The 19,032-nt window shown below is 34.7% G+C and overlaps 1 long non-coding RNA gene across 5 annotated transcripts; it reads right to left on the bottom strand.

The window, feature by feature from the left end:
- Positions 1-1,585: 1,585 nt before the first annotated feature.
- On the bottom strand, positions 1,586-12,957 carry LOC126972954 (uncharacterized). 5 transcript variants are annotated; one of them, XR_007731237.1, is made up of 7 exons: positions 12,859-12,957; positions 12,528-12,754; positions 10,899-11,262; positions 5,867-6,015; positions 5,431-5,558; positions 4,282-4,402; positions 1,586-3,552 (listed from the first exon to the last, which is right to left on the bottom strand). It is a non-coding gene; the product is annotated as an uncharacterized LOC126972954 (long non-coding RNA). The 5 variants fall into 5 exon arrangements; XR_007731234.1 differs by adding an exon at positions 11,440-12,272 and having other exon boundaries at positions 12,528-12,931; XR_007731235.1 differs by adding an exon at positions 12,127-12,272 and having other exon boundaries at positions 12,528-12,924.
- Between the last annotated feature and the right edge of the window lie 6,075 nt (positions 12,958-19,032).

Below are 19,032 nucleotides of genomic sequence, written 5' to 3'. Positions count from 1 at the left end.
TATTTTCTTTAATATTAAATTTTTTCTTTCTTTTGTGTATCAATCAAGTGTTGTTGGCGGAATTTTATAAACATAAATCCAATTAGGTACCTACTAAAGATTAAAAAAATAAATACCATAAGGTACATTCTACCTACTTCTTTCAATACAATGTTGAATATTGATAATAATTTTACGACATGCAGTTGCCTTTCGGTATTCCTACGAAAATATTTTGTTTCAATAAAACAATAGACCGTTTCTGCGAAAGATTATAGTTTTGCAAAAATATTTTTGTCTCTTTGGCGGTTTCCTCATGCTCGCTCAAATGTCACTGGTTTTGGAGGCGACATGGGACGGGTCGTCCCCTTCCCTAAAATATGGTTGAGGGTGGCGATGGCTAGCTCATGCGTCATGCTCGTGAATGGGCGCTGCTTGTGGTGGCAGGATGATCCTGTTGCCGGAGACTCGGTTTCAGATTCTTAAAAGTTATTATATATATATGTGTGTATATATATATAATTTTATTATTTATAATCGCTTATAAAATGCTCACAGAATACCTTTATTTATTTACGGTGTGTGTGGATGATGCAGCTACTCAATAACTTTTGTATTAATTTACATTTACTTTTTTGACTTACTCGTGTAAGGCATTGACTATTTGACGTTTGAGTATGTTTGTTGCATCATTTTACATATTATATTGTAATTGATATAATTTGTAAATCTTGATATAAAAGAGTGGCAATGAGTTTCTTGCTTCTTCTTCTCATTAGCTCAGCCTTTTACGAAGTAGCGGTAGATTCAATAAGAAAACTATTTTTTTGACATTCATAATTATCATTTCCGTGACTTACATAAATAAAGTGATGTTGATTTGATTTGAAAGCATTGCGCTTTGTTTTATGGCTCTTAGAACTAAGAGCAACTAAGCTTTCTACAGTCCTTAGTACTTCGTACAGTCACCCGGTATCCACCAAAGCAGAGAGGAGAGGATCAGATTTAGTTATTTACATCTCCTCTCCGCTTAGCTTCGGTGGAAATGGATAGAGCGGAGAGGAGAGGAGATGTCTAATTTGTATATAGAATTATGTGCCGCGTCGAACGACAAGCGACCGGGCGGCCCGCGCTCGTGTGCCCTTTTGCGTTGAAAGCGTTGCTATAAACACAGCTGACATCTCCTCTCCGCTCTGGTTTAAATAAACTGACAGCTTCGAGCTTCCACTTTGGTGGACACTACGCCTCAGGTCTGGTGACGAAAGAATCTGAGAGCTGTCCGAATTGTCGGGATCCAGTACTCTGTATATGGGCAGATTACTTGGCGCTGCGTAGATCCCTCGCTTCATTATGTGTCTTCTACTACACACGCCACTAACTTATCACTCATTTTACCCTGAGCGTGAGTGGCAGAGCTCCAAGTGCGATTTTCAAGGAATAAACTACTTGAAAAAAAGCGTGTAGTTAATCTCTTGTGTTGTTGTGTCGCGTATTTCTCTGGTTTTGCAAGACAGTATGGGTGCTTATGTCAACTAACCATTGATTGATTCCTCAAATTAAATACCTCACTAGGTATTATTAGATTCGTGAATAATTAAAACACCAATTAGGTTGTCATCAGCAGGTTCTTTATTTGCATACTCACACATTTACTTACTTACATAAATCTTACATCTAGAACACCAGTGTCTATAAACTTTTACGTCTACATTCAAGGTAAACATCTTCTTGATGAAATAATAGTAATCGAAATTCGAATTTCCCTTCCAATGTCGAACCCAGTTACTGGTAATGTAGTTATTCTAGTAAAATCGATTATGTCCTGACGCGGACGTATTTAAACTGCTGGGTCAAACAAGCATCATGATCGGATATATATGGCCCCCTTACACCGCATTCGAAATGCAGATGACACTGATATGATCGGGAATAGAATATTTCGGATTGAGTTACAATAAAACCTTTGTTAGCATTTGAAAACTGGCCTCTTAGAATCTTAATGACATTCATACAAATAAAAAAAAAGCTCAAAAACAAAACTATGTTGGTTTAAAGTTGAGACGTCGTTAACAGAAATGGAGCTCACGCGTGAACACTTCCGTGCCATAATTTATCATAATTTTCGTCGCGGCTTATCTCAAGATAAATGTCTCAGCGAACTTCTTTTGATTTATGATGTTGAAGCACTGAGTTAAACGACAATATACCGCTGATATGCCGAGTTCCGACGCGGTCGTGTGTCGCTCAGCACTGTTTCTTCTGCAGGTCGCCCAGGAAAGCGGTCACGCCTGAAAACATCGCAGCTGTGCGAACTATTGTATTAGATGACCGTCATGTGACATACGAGCACATTCAGGCTGTTATCAATATCGGAATGAGTGCAATTCAGTCGATATTACATAATGAGCTACACGTAAGTTGTGTGTGTTACACACGTAAGAAAGCTAGTTTCCCGCTGGGTTCCCCACAATTTGTCCGAAGAGCGGAAGGCGGCTCGTGTAGATTGGTGCCGGAATACTCTGCTACGCTTCAATGGAGGGAAGTCAAATCTCGTTTATAATATCGCAGGAGACTAATCATGGATTTATTCATACGAACCTGAAAGAAAACATCAGTCAGCAGTTTGGGTCTTCGGAGAAGACGTTAAACCAATGAAAGTGGTTCGCTCCCGCAGCGTGTCAAAGAAAATGGTCGCTACGTTTGTCTCGAAAAAGGGGCATGTTGCTACAATTTATTTACAGGAAATCAAAACGGTTACAGCTGAGTGGTATATCACGGTTTGATTGCCATAAATGATAGCCGAACTCCGAAAAAATAACCCGAAACGTCGTATCATCTTACATCACGATAATGCGAGCTCCCATACGGCTCGGAAGTCAAATTATTTTTTTGAAGCAGGAAAACGTTGACCTGAATGAAAGATTTATTACGCGGTCAACGGTTTGAAGGCCCCGAAGCAGCTGTGGAAGCGTACAAATCAGCCATTTTGTCAACATCAACTCCAGATTGGAATTACTGTTTTAATGATTGGTTTGCACGAATGGAAAAGTGCAATTTAGGCTAGGGTTACTATGGATGCGAGTTCTGACGAGTACGTCCGACGTACGACGTCGTGCATGTTCTGACGCGTTCGTCGTTGCCAGTGTAAACACTGTCATTGGATACCAGGCATTTGTTTCTTCAGACGAATCCGTCAGAACTCGTCAGAACAATTTTTCGTCAGAACTCGCATCCATAGTAACCCTAGCCTAAGTTGAACGGAGAATACTTCGAAAAACAATAAAATACAATTTAAGCGTGCACGTGGTTTTCTTATTCCCGATCATTCTTCAGTTTGTCCTCCTATTCCATAAAAAAAAAATATAAAAAAAAAGTGTGCTCCTCGTATCAAGACAGCACACCTTTCTATTCAATTAAAGAAAGAATATCAAAGTCAATCACAACTGAGTTGTGGAAATGATCCATAGCTATTCTAGAGCTATTTTTCAACTCTGCGGAAAGTTTCATCAGTGGTCCAGCGTCTACTTTCTCACTCTCCGCCATGTCAAGAAAACGTCTTATTAGGTCCAGCAACTGAAATGAAAAAAATATCTTGAGATAAAGTTCTTTTTTAAATACAAATACGTGAAGCATATCTTGTGATGATGTCTAGGTATGTCTTTACAATCATAATAATATGATTTTTTTACATAACAGACAGCCATCACCTGACTTGCGCCACAAAATACGAGTAGTATAAAAGCCCCTAAATCAATAAAGAAAAAAAAATACGAGTAGCGAAACCTCTGGATGAATTCACTGATATCAACTGCATGTTACGTAGAGCAGAATATGGCGTACAGCCTAGCGAAACTCTAAGAAAAAAAGCGATTCACTCGATTGTAGGACACGAGCAGTCATTGATAGATTGAGAGATGACGACTATAATCTTGTAAAAAACGGAGATAGACGAAAGTGTTCGCTTTCAAACTTAGCCATATAAAACTTCGTCACCAATCACCATACATAAGTAGTACTTTTCGTCTGCCTGCAACTAATCTACTTAATTCGAAATTAGAATCACGTAAAACCAAGTTGGTCTGACAGCTGTTTTTTGTTAAGTGGGGTTTTCGGTATCCGAGTACACTGCTCGCTACTCGAAAAGTATACTAGGGTGACTACTCCATTACTATTTAACCCCAAACGAGTGCAATCCCTTCGACTTTACTCCAACTGTGCTTTAGATTTTGAATTTTAACAATCCTAAGGGAGATCGCATTATAGTAGATATTGGGCATTCTTTTTAGTCATAAAAAAACTTACTTTCCCGGGTATAAAGCAGCACTTATTCTTATGTATAAACTTGTTGTATGTCACTCCGAGAATACATATTGTCATACCGCATAACATTACCACCATATGTACTGTGCTCAATGGGTGTTCCCTGTAACCAATAATTAAATATATTCTGCTGGATTCTCCAGAAATAGGGTCCCGGTGGAAGCCCAGGTACAGAGCAGCCTGTGGGGTACCGAAACAATCCTATGTATGATCTGCGATTTATTGTAATTATTGAGTTCTGAATTTATATCGACTTCCTTCGAAAATATTTACTCTTGAGACGTATATGTATACAGTGCTTTAAGTATTTAGGTACATTATTGTGATCAATAATTTTTATTAAATTTTTTTAGGAATTTGGATATTTTTTCCCTAAACCGATTGTAGTTGAGCTGAATACAAAAATACAGATTTTATAAATGTTTGTCCGTCTTTCTGTCTGTTTTTTGTTTCTGCACAATTATCTTTGGAACTACCGGACAGACATTTATGAAACTTTCACGAGTGCCTTCAACGTAGCCTGTAGCAACATTTACTATGTCTTTGATCAAAATCGGTGCACGATGAAAACATAATGTTTTTGTTTTCACGGTCTACATAAAAATAAGCATTCATACAAAAGCACGCTAATTTACGAGAACGAAACGACGGCAACAGATAGTCTTATAACCACAAAATATTATCAGTAATAGTGGATAACGGACGGTTGGCAGTCGACCGTTGACCTATGCCATATCTTTGCGCTGTATTCATATGAAACTCTAAAAATCCTATTACAATTTAATCGAAGATTTAAACTGAACTGGGCGTAATGGCATAATAGGCATTTATTTTCTCAAAATTGATTCCTGTTGAATTCTTTTTGATGTCATTTTTAATATACTAGACACTACTACCGCTTTGGAACCAAATGGCACTCTGAGAGAGAAGAAGCGGCGCAAGAGTCTCTCCCAAATGTGGAGTGAGCCTAAAGAATACAATAAATAATATTGGCTCATTTTTATTATTATGGGCGAGAGTGAAGCAAAAAAAGAATGCTTAAAATGATATATACTGTACAGTGAGTGGAGCGTATGTAACGCTCCACTCACTGTACAGTATACATATTATTTAAAATTAAAACACACTTACATGCGCTCGCGGTCTGACGAAGGTAGTAGTGAATCTATTTTATTTAGAACACGAATACGTCGCTCTTCTAGTTGTAAAAACCCACGGTTTAGGAGACCTTGACATATTTTATCAATTTCTCTAGACACCTTAAAAAAAATACTGTAAGTATATTTCTACACTGCAGTTTAAAATTAAAATGCCACAATGAACACATCAGATTACGTACGACAAAGTACTGAAGTTAAATTATAAAATCATTTAAGTATTTTTAAATCTTATTTTTACCTTACCTCACTTGGCTAGCTACTTTATTTATTGAAACTGATGAAGTTCGCGGGGTGATCACTTAACAACAGGTGACCCGTACGCTCGTTTGTCCTCCTATTCCATAAAAAAAAAGTTCATTTTTAAGGTTAGTACTAATATCAAATAAATTTAAAAAAATATAACATACCGCTCTTATTCTTGCTATTTCTTCATATGATAGAAAACTGAATATATGTTCTATGAGCACCTTTGGAAGTTGTAATAATACCATGTTTACCTCATACAATTTTATGATTAGTAATGGTGGTATGTAGTCTGTGTCGGATATTGTAAAACCTACAATAAAACACTTGATTGACATACTTTAATAGCTACTACACAATTGTAATTGTTTTATTTAAATTTTATTTTACATTTTTTTATAACTAGGAAATATTTGAAATTACTCCCAGGTACAGTCACCAACACAATCAATTTGAATTGAATAGAAAAAATTTTATTAGTGCCAACAAATACATAACATCTTCCATTTACAATAATAATAATAAAAGGAGCTGACTCAGTAGCAGTAAATTGTTGTGTTAATGTAGAAGACAACAACATAATTGTATTAAATATTAAATCATACCATAATTTGTACGTAAATGAATGTACATCTAATATATTAAAGGCAGCATTAGGTACCTGCTATTGTATATACCCGAGATATAAATATATTGGTGAATTTTTACAGCTGTTTTCAATAACATATCTCTAGTTACGGAAACATTGTTATCACCGTTTAATGACAAGATCTTATCTATCCATAGTTATGTGCAATATAGTTATATTATTAGTTATATACAATGCTATCTGTCGATAGGTTACGAGCGTAAAAGGATGTAGGGCAAGTAAATCTAAGGATGGATAGCTTATTGAAAACAGCCGTAAATATACATAACTAGCGGACCCGACAGACATTGTCCTGTACACACGTGTTAAATTTGAAAAATCGATGCTGACATTAGGAGGAGATCACTAACATACGTAGGAGAATTATATGTCGACTGTATTGAGAATCTAAACCAATCTCAAATTCACTGGAACACTACAAAAATCATCAAAATCGGTCCAGCCATATAGGAGGTAGTTCAATTGTGAATCTAAACCATCCTCAAATCCACTTGAACACACACAGATAATTTCAATCAAATTGGTCCAGCCCTTTAGGAGGAGTTCACTGTCAACACATGTACAGAAGAATTATATATATAAAGATAAATAATATAGACTTGTATTAATGTATAAGATACATTTGCATATCAAGGTTTATTATTGTATTTGTGTTAATTGGCAGATTTTTTTATGATCCATACACAAACGATAGCACATTAAAACCAAATCTTGTATGGTTTATCACTTATAGATGGCTCCGGATGTGAGTCATCACGATCAGTATCACAGAAAGAGGATTTGAAGTAACAAGAAAAGATGGAAATAGCATCCTGAGAAATGCGTTCAAAAACAGTGGTCAACTGACTGATATGTCCAGACTGACCACGGTTGTCTTGAATCATATTGAATGGGGCTTAATTATACATACATAATTCAAACTGAATTTGAAAACTAGAAAGTTTAAATTAATGTTCAATTGAAGCAAAAACAGTATGTTTGAAAGTTGCAAAACTGTTGTTTGGAATTGGAGTTGGAATTCTGATCTTTAAAAGAAAGGGGAAGCACTGTCATAGTTCAAGGAATGAAGACAAATAAATGGAGATATCATTACAGCCTTCTACTGCCAAAGATTTGGCGATGTCACTGAAATTCTGAAAATCTGTTAAGTTTATGGAAAATTGAAAGATGGCTAACATATTTGTAATATGCTACCTTTGTATTCAGGTGATTGTTTTCTTGATGTATATTATGTTGCAGGTATATTGTCAAAGCCGTGACATTATAATTAAGTGGTAGATTGTCAATCAATTTCATTTCTTACAATTGAACGGCCTGGTTTTGTTGTCATTCACATTATAATTGGCCAAGTCGGAAACTACGATACTTAGTGGAGAGTTGTGAAAGGAGTCATGCCCTCGATTTATAAGATATCAATAACTGCATATTTAGTTTAACAGGGTGTAAATATTTTTCAATAAAATTACACCCCGTTTTATTGGACCAATATATAATATAATATATAATATTGACACACTTTTTACACAAATTATCTTGCCCCAAATTAGGCATATATAGCCTGTGTTATGGGTTGCAAGACAACAATATATTTAATACATTATACTTAATATAATATATATTATATACAATCAAAAATACCTAGGAGTGATCATAAGCCATGATCTCAAATGGGAAGCACACATTGTGGCTAATGTAAACAAAGCTAACTCAATCCTGTAGCTAATCAAAAAAGCATTCTTAGACATCACCAAGAAAACATTTTTAAAAATCTATAAAACTTATATCAGACCATTACTGGAGTATTCATTTCAGGTCTGGAATCCATTTTTTGCTAAGGATATAGAATTGTTGGAAAGGGTACAGAGGTGAGCCACTAAGTTGCCTAGGGAACTGAAAAATCTTACATATGAACAAAGACTTACAAAGCTTGGACTCAGCACCCTCAAAAGCAGGCGAAAAAGAGGTGATCTAATTGAAATTATTATAATGTCCCAAATTTTAAGAGCATTCCAAGGAAGAGCAATCTTAGACTAAGGGGACATGATATGAAGCTAGAATATCAATTAGCATCATCAAATCCATTAAAACACTTCCTGACCAACAGAGTTATTTATATATGGAATAGATTGCCCAAGGATGTGGTTAAATCAAAATGTGTTAATCAGTTTAAGAATAGACTGGACAAACATTTGGATAGATATGGCAAATGATATAGACGCATCAGCGAAAGCTGCTTAGTCTATTATAAATAATAATATGTACAAAACATACATAAATACATATAAATTAGGATCAGTCTTACCAAAAGTCTTACTTATTACCAAAAGTGAAAGGTGAAAGTATTTTTACACAGAAGAAAACTCACCTCATATTAATTTTTTTTTTCTGTTTCAGTATTTATGGCAAGACTAGGTATAGGGATACAAGAGTAACAAGGATTTATTTTCCAAACAGATTGTCTATAACAAATCTTCTTACTTTCCTCAACATATGAGATAAAATGTATAACTGGAGCACCCAACTACATACAGCATGAAAAAGTTACTGATTCGAGTTCCTATTAAATTAGTTATTGATAACCTAGGCTCTTTGGAATCTGTGGAGAACTTCTCCATTGAATATCTGGCTTTCTAACATAAATGTAATTTAAGGTATATGTCGCAGATACACTCTCGGGACCCACAAATGTTCATCGTGGAGTGTTGGGAATCCTAGTTACTGACCTGAAAATGTGTGTTTTACAACACTTTTCAATGCACACAGGACTGGCTCACAACTAAATGCAAGAAAATGGTCACTATTACATATAATTAGCAGCAACCAAATGATTCAATACAAGATGAGTTCAGTGGCAATCCAAGCAGTAAGAACCCAACAAGATCTCGGAGAAATCATTATATTAAACCAGAAATAGGATGTACACATCACAAATATTGAAAAGAAGGCTAATTCTATGCTGTATAATGTGGTAAGAAAAGCTTTGCAATGCAGTATCATTAAATTATAATTTCATCTGCAATACATACACACAAATAAAATATACTCATATTTGTTTTACGAAATATGATTCCCTATATTATATTATTATACTCTTTAAAATGGACGTAGTTAAGCAGAAAGGACTCAAACCACACTTTTAGTCAAAGTAGAGATAAGTAAGCTTCTGAAGGTCGAATATGACAGATATAGTGAAGACTGAAAACCCTATTTTAAACTGTTTTTTTTTTAAATATTTAAATAGAAGATTATTTCTTCCGATTATTGAAACTTCAAATATCTACCTATAACTCAAGTGTATTTGTGTGGTTTGAGTCCTTTCTACATAACTATGTCCAAATATGAATAAACACAAATTCACAATAATGATCAACAAAGCGTACCTGAACGTAGTGTTTAAATTCTAGTTGAGCGTACCTACACCGGCTATAAATTCTCTTTGAATAATCAATAAAGCTCAAGCCAAGCTCAAGCTGGATCAAAATATATTTTTTTTATAATTTATTTAGTGGCACGGGATGCAAGTCCAAAGGCCAATACCCTAATAAAATTAGAATTTGAACAAAACCAGAGCAATTACTTGAGGATAGTATGGGAAAAAAAAGCGCGGGAAACAGCTAAATTGGCGGACGCGTTTTTTCTTGAGATTTTTATTAATAATGAAAAAAGTGGATCAGTGAAGGTTTTTACGATATAAAAGTATTTATTTAATAGTTATTACATATTTATTTTATTTATATGGTGTACTCTTTGGAATCCGGTAAGAGTTTCTTTTAATTATTATGGGGGTTGATTCCCGGACGACCCTGGCGGTCCAGGGCTTGGACCTCCTGTAGGATGTAAGGTCATAATCGACGAATCGTCAATGGACAATGAAGATGGACTAATTCCTTTCTCAAAGAGAAAACGATCGAAACCAACAAAAAAACACTCTAAATCACAGAAAACTAAAGCTGGAAAATTGTCTTCTCTAACTAACGAAAATTCTAACGACCAAACAATGTTACCACCCAGAATTCACATCTCACCAATTAATACTTCTGCTGCTACACAACCCACTGGTTCAGGTCACTCACAACCACAAATAATTAGAAAATAAGTTCGCACAGATTCAGGCCCTTTCACGGTACATGTACAAAGATTAACAACATCCCTTGATGATCCCATTACGTTGCACCCAATACAGTTTGGAAAAGATTTAAAAAAATATATTATTAAAAATATTGTTAATGGCAGGTTGAAGCGTATCGGCAGGAACAGATTGTCCTTGTCTTTTACAAACTATGAGGATGCCAATTTGTTTACAGAGAACTCGGCAATAACTAGTCTCTGCTATAAAATATTCATACCAAGTTTCACTGTTACTAGAGTTGGTAAAGTGAAGGTGTGCGCCAAGATTGGTCAGAGGAGGTTATCCAGGCAAACATCACTGTTCCTATAGGATGTGGTCAAATATTAAGTGAGGTGAATTAAATGAAAAAATTTTACTGATGGTACTACCTTATTTTCTAATACCAACATGGTTGTATTAACCTTTGATGGAGAAATACCTAAAAGGGTTTACATGTGCTATACATCTCTTCCTGTTGAATTATACATTTTTCCTACCATCCAGTGCTATAATTGCTGCAAATTTGGTCACACTAAAATACAATGCAGGTCAAAGTCACATTGCTTTAAATGTGGGGATGAACACCCCTCAGACACTTGTGTACTACTGTATTGTCTCTGAAAATGCTGTCTCCACTGCACTGGTCGTCACTTTGCCACTAGTAAGCTATGTCCAGAATTCGGTAGACAACAAAAAATAAAGTTTCAATGGCCCAGAGTTGCATATCATATACAGAGGCAGCTAAAACCATCCTCCATCTTCAAAACCTTATAATGATGTAGTAGCTTCTTCCCCTCCCCAATCTGGAAATAAAAATCATCCTTCAAATTTTAGTTCACATGTACCTCCTACACTAAACTGTAAGCATAAAAAAACTGTGTTTATTCAATGTCGTGTTCTTCCTAAACAAATTGGAGGATATGACCATACCATGCATGAATCAATTAATAATGAATACAATAATCATAATTCCCAAATACCTGATGGTTGTGTGTTCAAACAGAGATCAAATACAATTCCACAACAATCAATTGCAGAATTAATTTTGGAACTTATTAAATTACTTTCTAATTCTAGTAATTCATTCTCTAGTGATAACTCTTTACCGTCCAACGCTGCCATTTCATTATTGACATCTTTAAACCAAATCTTTAATTAAGGACCACAAAATCCTTGAGTGGAACTGCAGGATATTACACATAAGCAAAAAAACTGATATTATTTACTTACTAAATAAATATAAACCTATGGATATGTGTCTCTCTGAGACATGGTTAAAACCAGTTTTCTTTCAGAATTTCTGGTTTTGTTACTGTGAGAAATGAGACTTGATGGCATGGTGGAGTGGCCATACTTATTAGTAAAGCTTTCCCATTTAAGATTTTTTCACTCCCTCCTCCCAGTGATGCCATTAATGCCATTGCTGTGATTGTAAATAAAATTTGTATAATATCTGTGTATATACCTCACCCTTCTTCTGCTTTATATAATGAGTTTAGTCAATTACTTGCTACCTTACCTGGCCCATTTTTAGTACTTGGTGATTTCAACTGTCAAAATCAATTATGGGGCAGTTCTAACTCTAATTATTGTGGTGAATTGATGACAGATATTTTAGACTATCATAATGTATGTATATTGAACAATGGAACTCAAAATCGACATACTGGTCCCCATAAAAGCCGCAGTGCTCCTGACTTGTCACTTTGCTCTCCAAGTTTGGCCTCACTGCTATCCTGGAGTGTACTTGACAATTCTTATGGCAGTGATCATATACCGGTTGTTCTTACTTTACCTATATCTTGTCCACCTTCTAATGTAAAACACATTTCTAAATTAAAACATAAACTGCCAGATGACAGGAGTTCATATAAAAATTATGTTCAGCAAAAACTATCTAACCTTCCCATTGTTTGTGGTGGTAATGAAACAAAATGTGCAGATGAGTTTAACAAAATATAATATAATTTTGTGAGTAAATCCAGATGCTCAGTTTGCTCATTAGTTGTTTGGAAAAATATAAGAAGATTTAAATCAGCTTTCTATTCACATTCATCTACAACATTACCTATTGAAGTAGCCGACAATTTTATGGACAAGCTGGCTCCTTCATCTGCTCCTTGACTTTAAAAATGCCCCGTGTTGGTTTCCTTTCTCTGTACCTTGTAGTTATACAGACCTTAATGCTCCCTTTTCTTTTTCTGAACTAAAAGGGGTGCCGTCTTATGTAAAAGACTCATCGCCAGGTGGAGATGAGATCACATACTCTTTCTTGATAAACTGTAGTGACACTTCCTTGAATTATTATTTGAGTATTATTAATGCTATTATGGAGACTGGTAATATTCCTTCTTCTTGGAAAACCCAAACCATAATTCCCATATTAAAACCAAACAAACCTGCTTCTAATATTTCATCTTTTCGTTCAATAGCGCTATAAAATAGGTTAGAATTTTTTATTGAAAATAATAGCATTTTGACAGCCAATCAGCTGGGATTTAGGGGAGGTGGGAGGGCCGGAGCGCCATAGACATTATAAGTATTTTTGTGTCGGATATTCGATTAGCTTTCTCAAATAATGAGTCGGTTCTTGCGGCCTTTCTTGATATCTGTACTGCATAAAAATTACATGACCTTCACGTTCCCCAATTATTAATTACATTTATCATCAATATGCTTTCTGAAAGATGTATTAAATTAGACCTAAACAATGGTACTCAACTATCAAGGCTTGTATGGAGAGGCCTGACCCAGGGGTCGGTCCTAAGTCCATTGCTGTACAATGTATATACCTATGATTTAGAAACATCCTTAAATTCAGATATATATGTTTTGCAATATGCTGATGATCTTCTTTTATATAACTCGGACAGTTCTGTAGTAAATGCTAGTAATCGCTTAACTACTACTCTTAGTAAGCTAAATGACTGGTTGGATGTCAATGGCTTAGAATTGTCAGTTAGTAAAAGCACTGGGGTTCTATATTCTAGACGGAAAATCATTCCCGATTTCAATGTACTTAAAAGGAATTATCCTTTACCCGTAAAGTCTGAATCAAAATTCCTAGGAGTTATTTTAGATTCCAAACTTACTGGAGTACCTCCTAAATATGATCAGGTATCTAACCGGTGTCTGGTGGGGTGCCCATTCTTTTTCCTTGCGTCTTATTTACAACGCCCTTATTCGTAGCTTACTAGATTATGCCACTTTCATTTTAGAGCCATGTAGTGCAGTTGCTCTTAGCAAATTAGATTGTATGCGGGCCAAAGCTTTAAGGAATGCTGCAACGATGACCTTGGAGCTATGAAATCTAGCCCTATCAACGCTATGTAAATAGAGTGTGTTGAGCCACCTTTGTATTTAAGACGTCAATTTTTATCTGATAGGTATTTATTTAAAGCAATGCAATTATCTCATCATCCTTTACGTGATAAACTACAGCTCCTTTTAGAATTTATAGATACTTGTTCATACTGGTCCCATAAATCTCCCCCGTGCCTTGTCAAAAGCTATCAAACATTTTGCTCCATACAAGCGCCGATGTTTAGCACATATTGTTACCCTACTTTTGATACTAAATATAAGGTTCTAATCTAATCTAATTTCTCCGGATTTTAGGATCAATCAAGATATTCCAAGAAATCAATTGGAAGCTCCTCAATATGTAAACATATTAAAAGAAAATGAGTTTACGGACTTTCATTATATATATAGTGATGTTTCTAAGCACTCACCAGATGGCATAGTTGGGGTTGGAGTTTTCCATTTTCAGTATAATATTGTCCGGAAAACAAAACTTCCACCTGAATCATCTGTATTTACTGGAGAATGTCTTGGTCTGTTTAAATCTATTGAATATATTCTTCTTGCTAAATTTAAGAAATCCATTATATTTACAGACTGTATGAGTGCCTTACAAGCTCACTCTGGCATTTTTGGAAACGAACGATCGGACCAGCTTGCCAACGAAGCTATTTCATGCGATATGGCAGATTCTTATAACAATGCCCATGATATGTGTACATTGCCAAAACATTCCCTTGAATCTTGGAGAGTGGCATGGTTGATCTCTAGCAAGTTAAAGGGTAGAACATTTGCTAGAATTCAAAACTGTATCCCGTCAAAGCCAACCATGGCTCAGGTTTGGTGTTGAGCAGGAGAGTGACTTGTATCTTGACGCGTATGCGTTTGGGCCATGTTTGCTCTCCTGTTCAACTGGCGAAATTTGGAATTGTGAATAGTGATCTGTGTGAATGTGGTGAGTTTGGTGACCTGAACCATATATTTTTATCATGCCCAAAATATAACCGGGAATCGTTATACCCGGGTCTTATTCAGTGTCATATCCCACTTCCTACTTCTGTTGACATCCTCTTATCCTCTGATAAACCTTGTGTATATAAACTTCTTTCCTCATTTATCCTATTAAATGATATTAAACTGTAAATAAGTAGTATAAGTATTCCATTATATATTATTTTCTATCCTTTCCTGATCCTATAAAAAATTTCGATAGTTATTTTCTATTTTTTTCTAAGCAAATAAGTTTCCTCCGAAAAAATAAAAACTTGACAATGGCTCAATCGCTTAACGCGCAGAGCCAATAAACCAAGAAGAAGAAGAAGGATATTATGAATAGGTATAATATTTTTAATTTTACTCAAGTCCAAGATGCAATTAGGCAGTAACTTGAAGTTGTCATTCGATTTGGAAATAAAACAAAAATAAATAGTTATTCCTATTTTTGCATTAGATTTATTTATTTAGTATAGTTAAAAAGTTATATTTTAACTCTCACGCTGAATCGTCATTTTCATTAATTTCTACTATTCCAGATATTATAGCCTTATCATTGACATAGAATAATAATAATAATAGAAAATAGATATTTCAAGAAAAAACATCCAAACGTAACAATAACAATAAAAACTTTTAAAAGTACAATTACATGTGTTGTAATCCTTTATAAAGTATTTTATTTAAACATTATTAATAATAATTATAACAATAAACAGCAAGAGAATAACTCGTATCTTATAAGGTGAAATACACGTGCGACGGTAACTGCGATTCTATAGCTTAGTGTGTTAAAAGTTATAACAGCTAGTATAAACTGTTAACCAGAAAAATATTAACCATGTTAATATTAAAAGCTCTAAAGGAAAAATGATTTTTCGAGTTCTCTCTATAATAGACGAAAGTTTAAGGACCTTTGCAGCCTTTTTAAAATTATACACGGATCCTTAGAACTAAAACTTAATAACTTACTTAAATTTCTGCATTCCAAGATATTTACCATGTCAACCGATTTGTAAAATATTTTGAAAGACGAATGTGAAACCATACGGTCCTATCTACTATCTACAACATTTAACGAAATCAATATGATTGACATGACATTGACATTTTTCACGACACGTTTAGGTCATATAGAAAAAATGTTTTGAAAAATATTACGACCAGGATAGATAATAAGTTATGTTAGATAGTTAACTGCATATAAATATATCCTACCTTTATTTTCATAATTTAATACTTATAATATGCTTACATTGTATAGTTTCATATTAGAATTAAGATTAAAGTTAGTTATTTTTTTCTGTTTTAAAATGTTGAATGTACATAAAAAATATTAAGATTGAAACAACCGACTTCGAAAACACTATTCCAAAACAATAGATATAATATGCACTAAAAAGTATAAAAATAATTGCGTATTTTTATACAATTTAATTAATTAATCTAATTCTAGTTACGATTATTGTTATTTTTGGAATCGGTGTCCTTCCGCTGCGATCCGCTCTCGCCTCCTCACGACTTAAGCACATCTCACCTATAACTATGTATGTAGTTACAAACCTATCTTGGATGACACCGACTGCAAAAATTACAATAATCGTAACTAGAATTAGATTAATTAATTAGATTGTATAAAAATACGCAATTATTTTTATACTTTTTAGTGCATATTATTATATCTATTATTATATCGGATCTGCTCAAATAAGGCTTTGAAAATAAGGCTGGCCATGAAGTTCAATAGTTGTGGCGTGAATTCAAATCGTGTTAACTTTATTATCAGCATATTGTTGTGGACTAGATGAAATGCTTCTTTTTAAATCAAAGTAGGCTACATCGAGCTGTCCACCACGATCAACTACTTCGGTAACCTGTAACCGACTATGCTGTAACTGCCCAATATTAACTCTTGCAGCTCCGTTGTCACAGTTCGCTTCCTTTATTGCTCAGTTTACATCTAAATTTGGTTTCTTCTGGTAATATACTATAATAAACTGATCTAAAACACTCCGCAAATTCATCCGCTTGGCTATGCAGTCATCACCTCCCCATTACATTTAAACAAAGATTTAATTTTTTGAAGTGCCCTACTTTTGTTTATAAAATTCCAAAAGGACTTTGGATTCTCTATTAAGTTCGAAACTACCCGTTGATGATATTGGTTATAAGCCAAAACAATCGAGTTAAACCAAATCTTTAGATCTAATAACTAAACGCTTCGTAATCTGTTTTTGCGCTTTATTTGCCTTAAAACGCTTGGTATTCGTGGCCTTTAGTTTTATATCTTGAATGATTTCTATAGTGTACCAGACTGGATTACTATACCTTGAGAATTTATTAATTTGATTCTTCTTCGGTATACAGTCAACAAATCGAGTTAAGAACCTTATAGTAATAATTTATATTCATATCTAGTCGCACGATCGCACCATATAATAGTACATATAAGGAACTAATTCTGCATCCAAAATAGTTTCATTGCAGCTTGTTTCTGTAATGGCAAATAAATCCGCCATTACTCTTACATTTTCTCCTGTCTAATACTAGTATATTATACCTAAGGTCCAAGTCCAAACACAGTATAATATTATGTGAAACGAAAGGAGTTCCCGAGAAAGCGCTTAATATAAATTTTAGGTCGGGTACACATAATGAAAAAAATTAAGAGTTATACTATCGGAGCAGTTTAGTTAAAATAATATAAAGCTGTTATAGTTATATAACCAATTTGAGACTTTAGAGACTGAGCGTTTGTAGATTAAATAAAACAACTGCTTGAGTAGTATGAAGACTGTGAGGAATATGTGGAAGATATATTTTACTTCAGTTACACGATATATATACAAAATCCTTAAAGCTAGTTAACCAATTACAATTGTTACTTAAAAAATATTTACAAGTTTAGAAAATACACACCAATACTAAAGCCTACATTTTGACCAATAGTTAAACGTTTCATTCAATAAGAATTGAGAATAATATTATGTGTTCTATCTCGCTCTAAAACTAATGCTGTCGCAGTAAGCTGGCCAGCGAGTGCGCGCTTGTGTAAACTCGCGTCGATCTTCGATCATCCGACGTCAATGAGCATTGAGCACCTACTCTGTCGCTCTTTGATTAAAATTGAATGAATAGTGATCGACCCCGCGACGCATTAGTAGAGTATGCTCGGCCTTGCTGTGAGGTTGTGTAACGCAGAGCATATGACTGATCACGTGAGTATATCTGCGGTCATCGAGAGAACGTGACGATGCTTGTAATTCGATGAGCTGACTAATGGTGATCTGCATGATTATATGACTTGATGTACAGCATTATGAAATGGTTCTTATAAGAGCTAATATAAAGGTATATAAAATAATATGTTTTATATATATGAACGATTCTTTCGGCATACGCTTATTACAGTTAAAATGCACGATTTATATTTCTACGATCTATAATGCTACGAAGGTATTACGTTACAAATTAGATATAAGACATTTGTATTAATTGATGTTATTGGTTGTAGGTACAGCTACAAGACCATTTTAGATCTGGATCGCGCTGCACAAATTATAAAAAAATAATATTCCTAACCAACACGAATCCCAATTGTTTAGGCCAATCAGTTTTACATCGTTTCTGATGAAGATTTAGAGAGACTTTGCGATAGGCATATTAGGGAAAATGCTCTCTTACCAACACCGCTACATGCCAACCAACATGCCTATAGTCAAGGCAAAACAACTGTATCTGCCCTTTACTGTGTAATATACCTTGTAGGTAAAGGTTTATCACACAAACAATAAACTCTTGACAAAGACCTTTTTGCAAAGGGTGAGTGCTGGTTACCCACAAAGAGGAATATTTTGCCACTTCTTTGGAAACTCTACACTAGACTATGCAGACGATCTCGCCATTTAATAACAGGCCCATTTGAAAATGTATTTTGGAACGTCATGAGATATGCCTTTAAGATAATTGAAGAATGGTGCGCGTAACATCGACTTACCGATAACCCGCCAAAGACGGAGTTACTTTTCACCAACAAACGCAGCTTTAGCTATCTTACATTACCAAAGCTGTTCAATATAGAGTTAAACCTTACTAAGGAAGTTAAATACCTGGGTGTTTTACTGGACAGTAAGCTGCTTTGGAATAAGCACATTGAACACAAGCTGGATAAAGACTGAAGAGAAATGTTTGACAGTGCAGAAGACTCGTAGGGAAAATCTGGGGTCTTGCTCCAAAGATAAGAACTTAGATGGTCTTAAACAGCAATTTTTAGACCA

The sequence above is a fragment of the Leptidea sinapis genome, chromosome 2 (genome assembly GCF_905404315.1).
Source record: "Leptidea sinapis chromosome 2, ilLepSina1.1, whole genome shotgun sequence".
Classification (NCBI taxonomy): domain Eukaryota; kingdom Metazoa; phylum Arthropoda; class Insecta; order Lepidoptera; family Pieridae; genus Leptidea; species Leptidea sinapis.
Note: the sequence above shows the minus strand (reverse complement) of the source record. Positions and strands in the feature narration are given on the sequence as shown.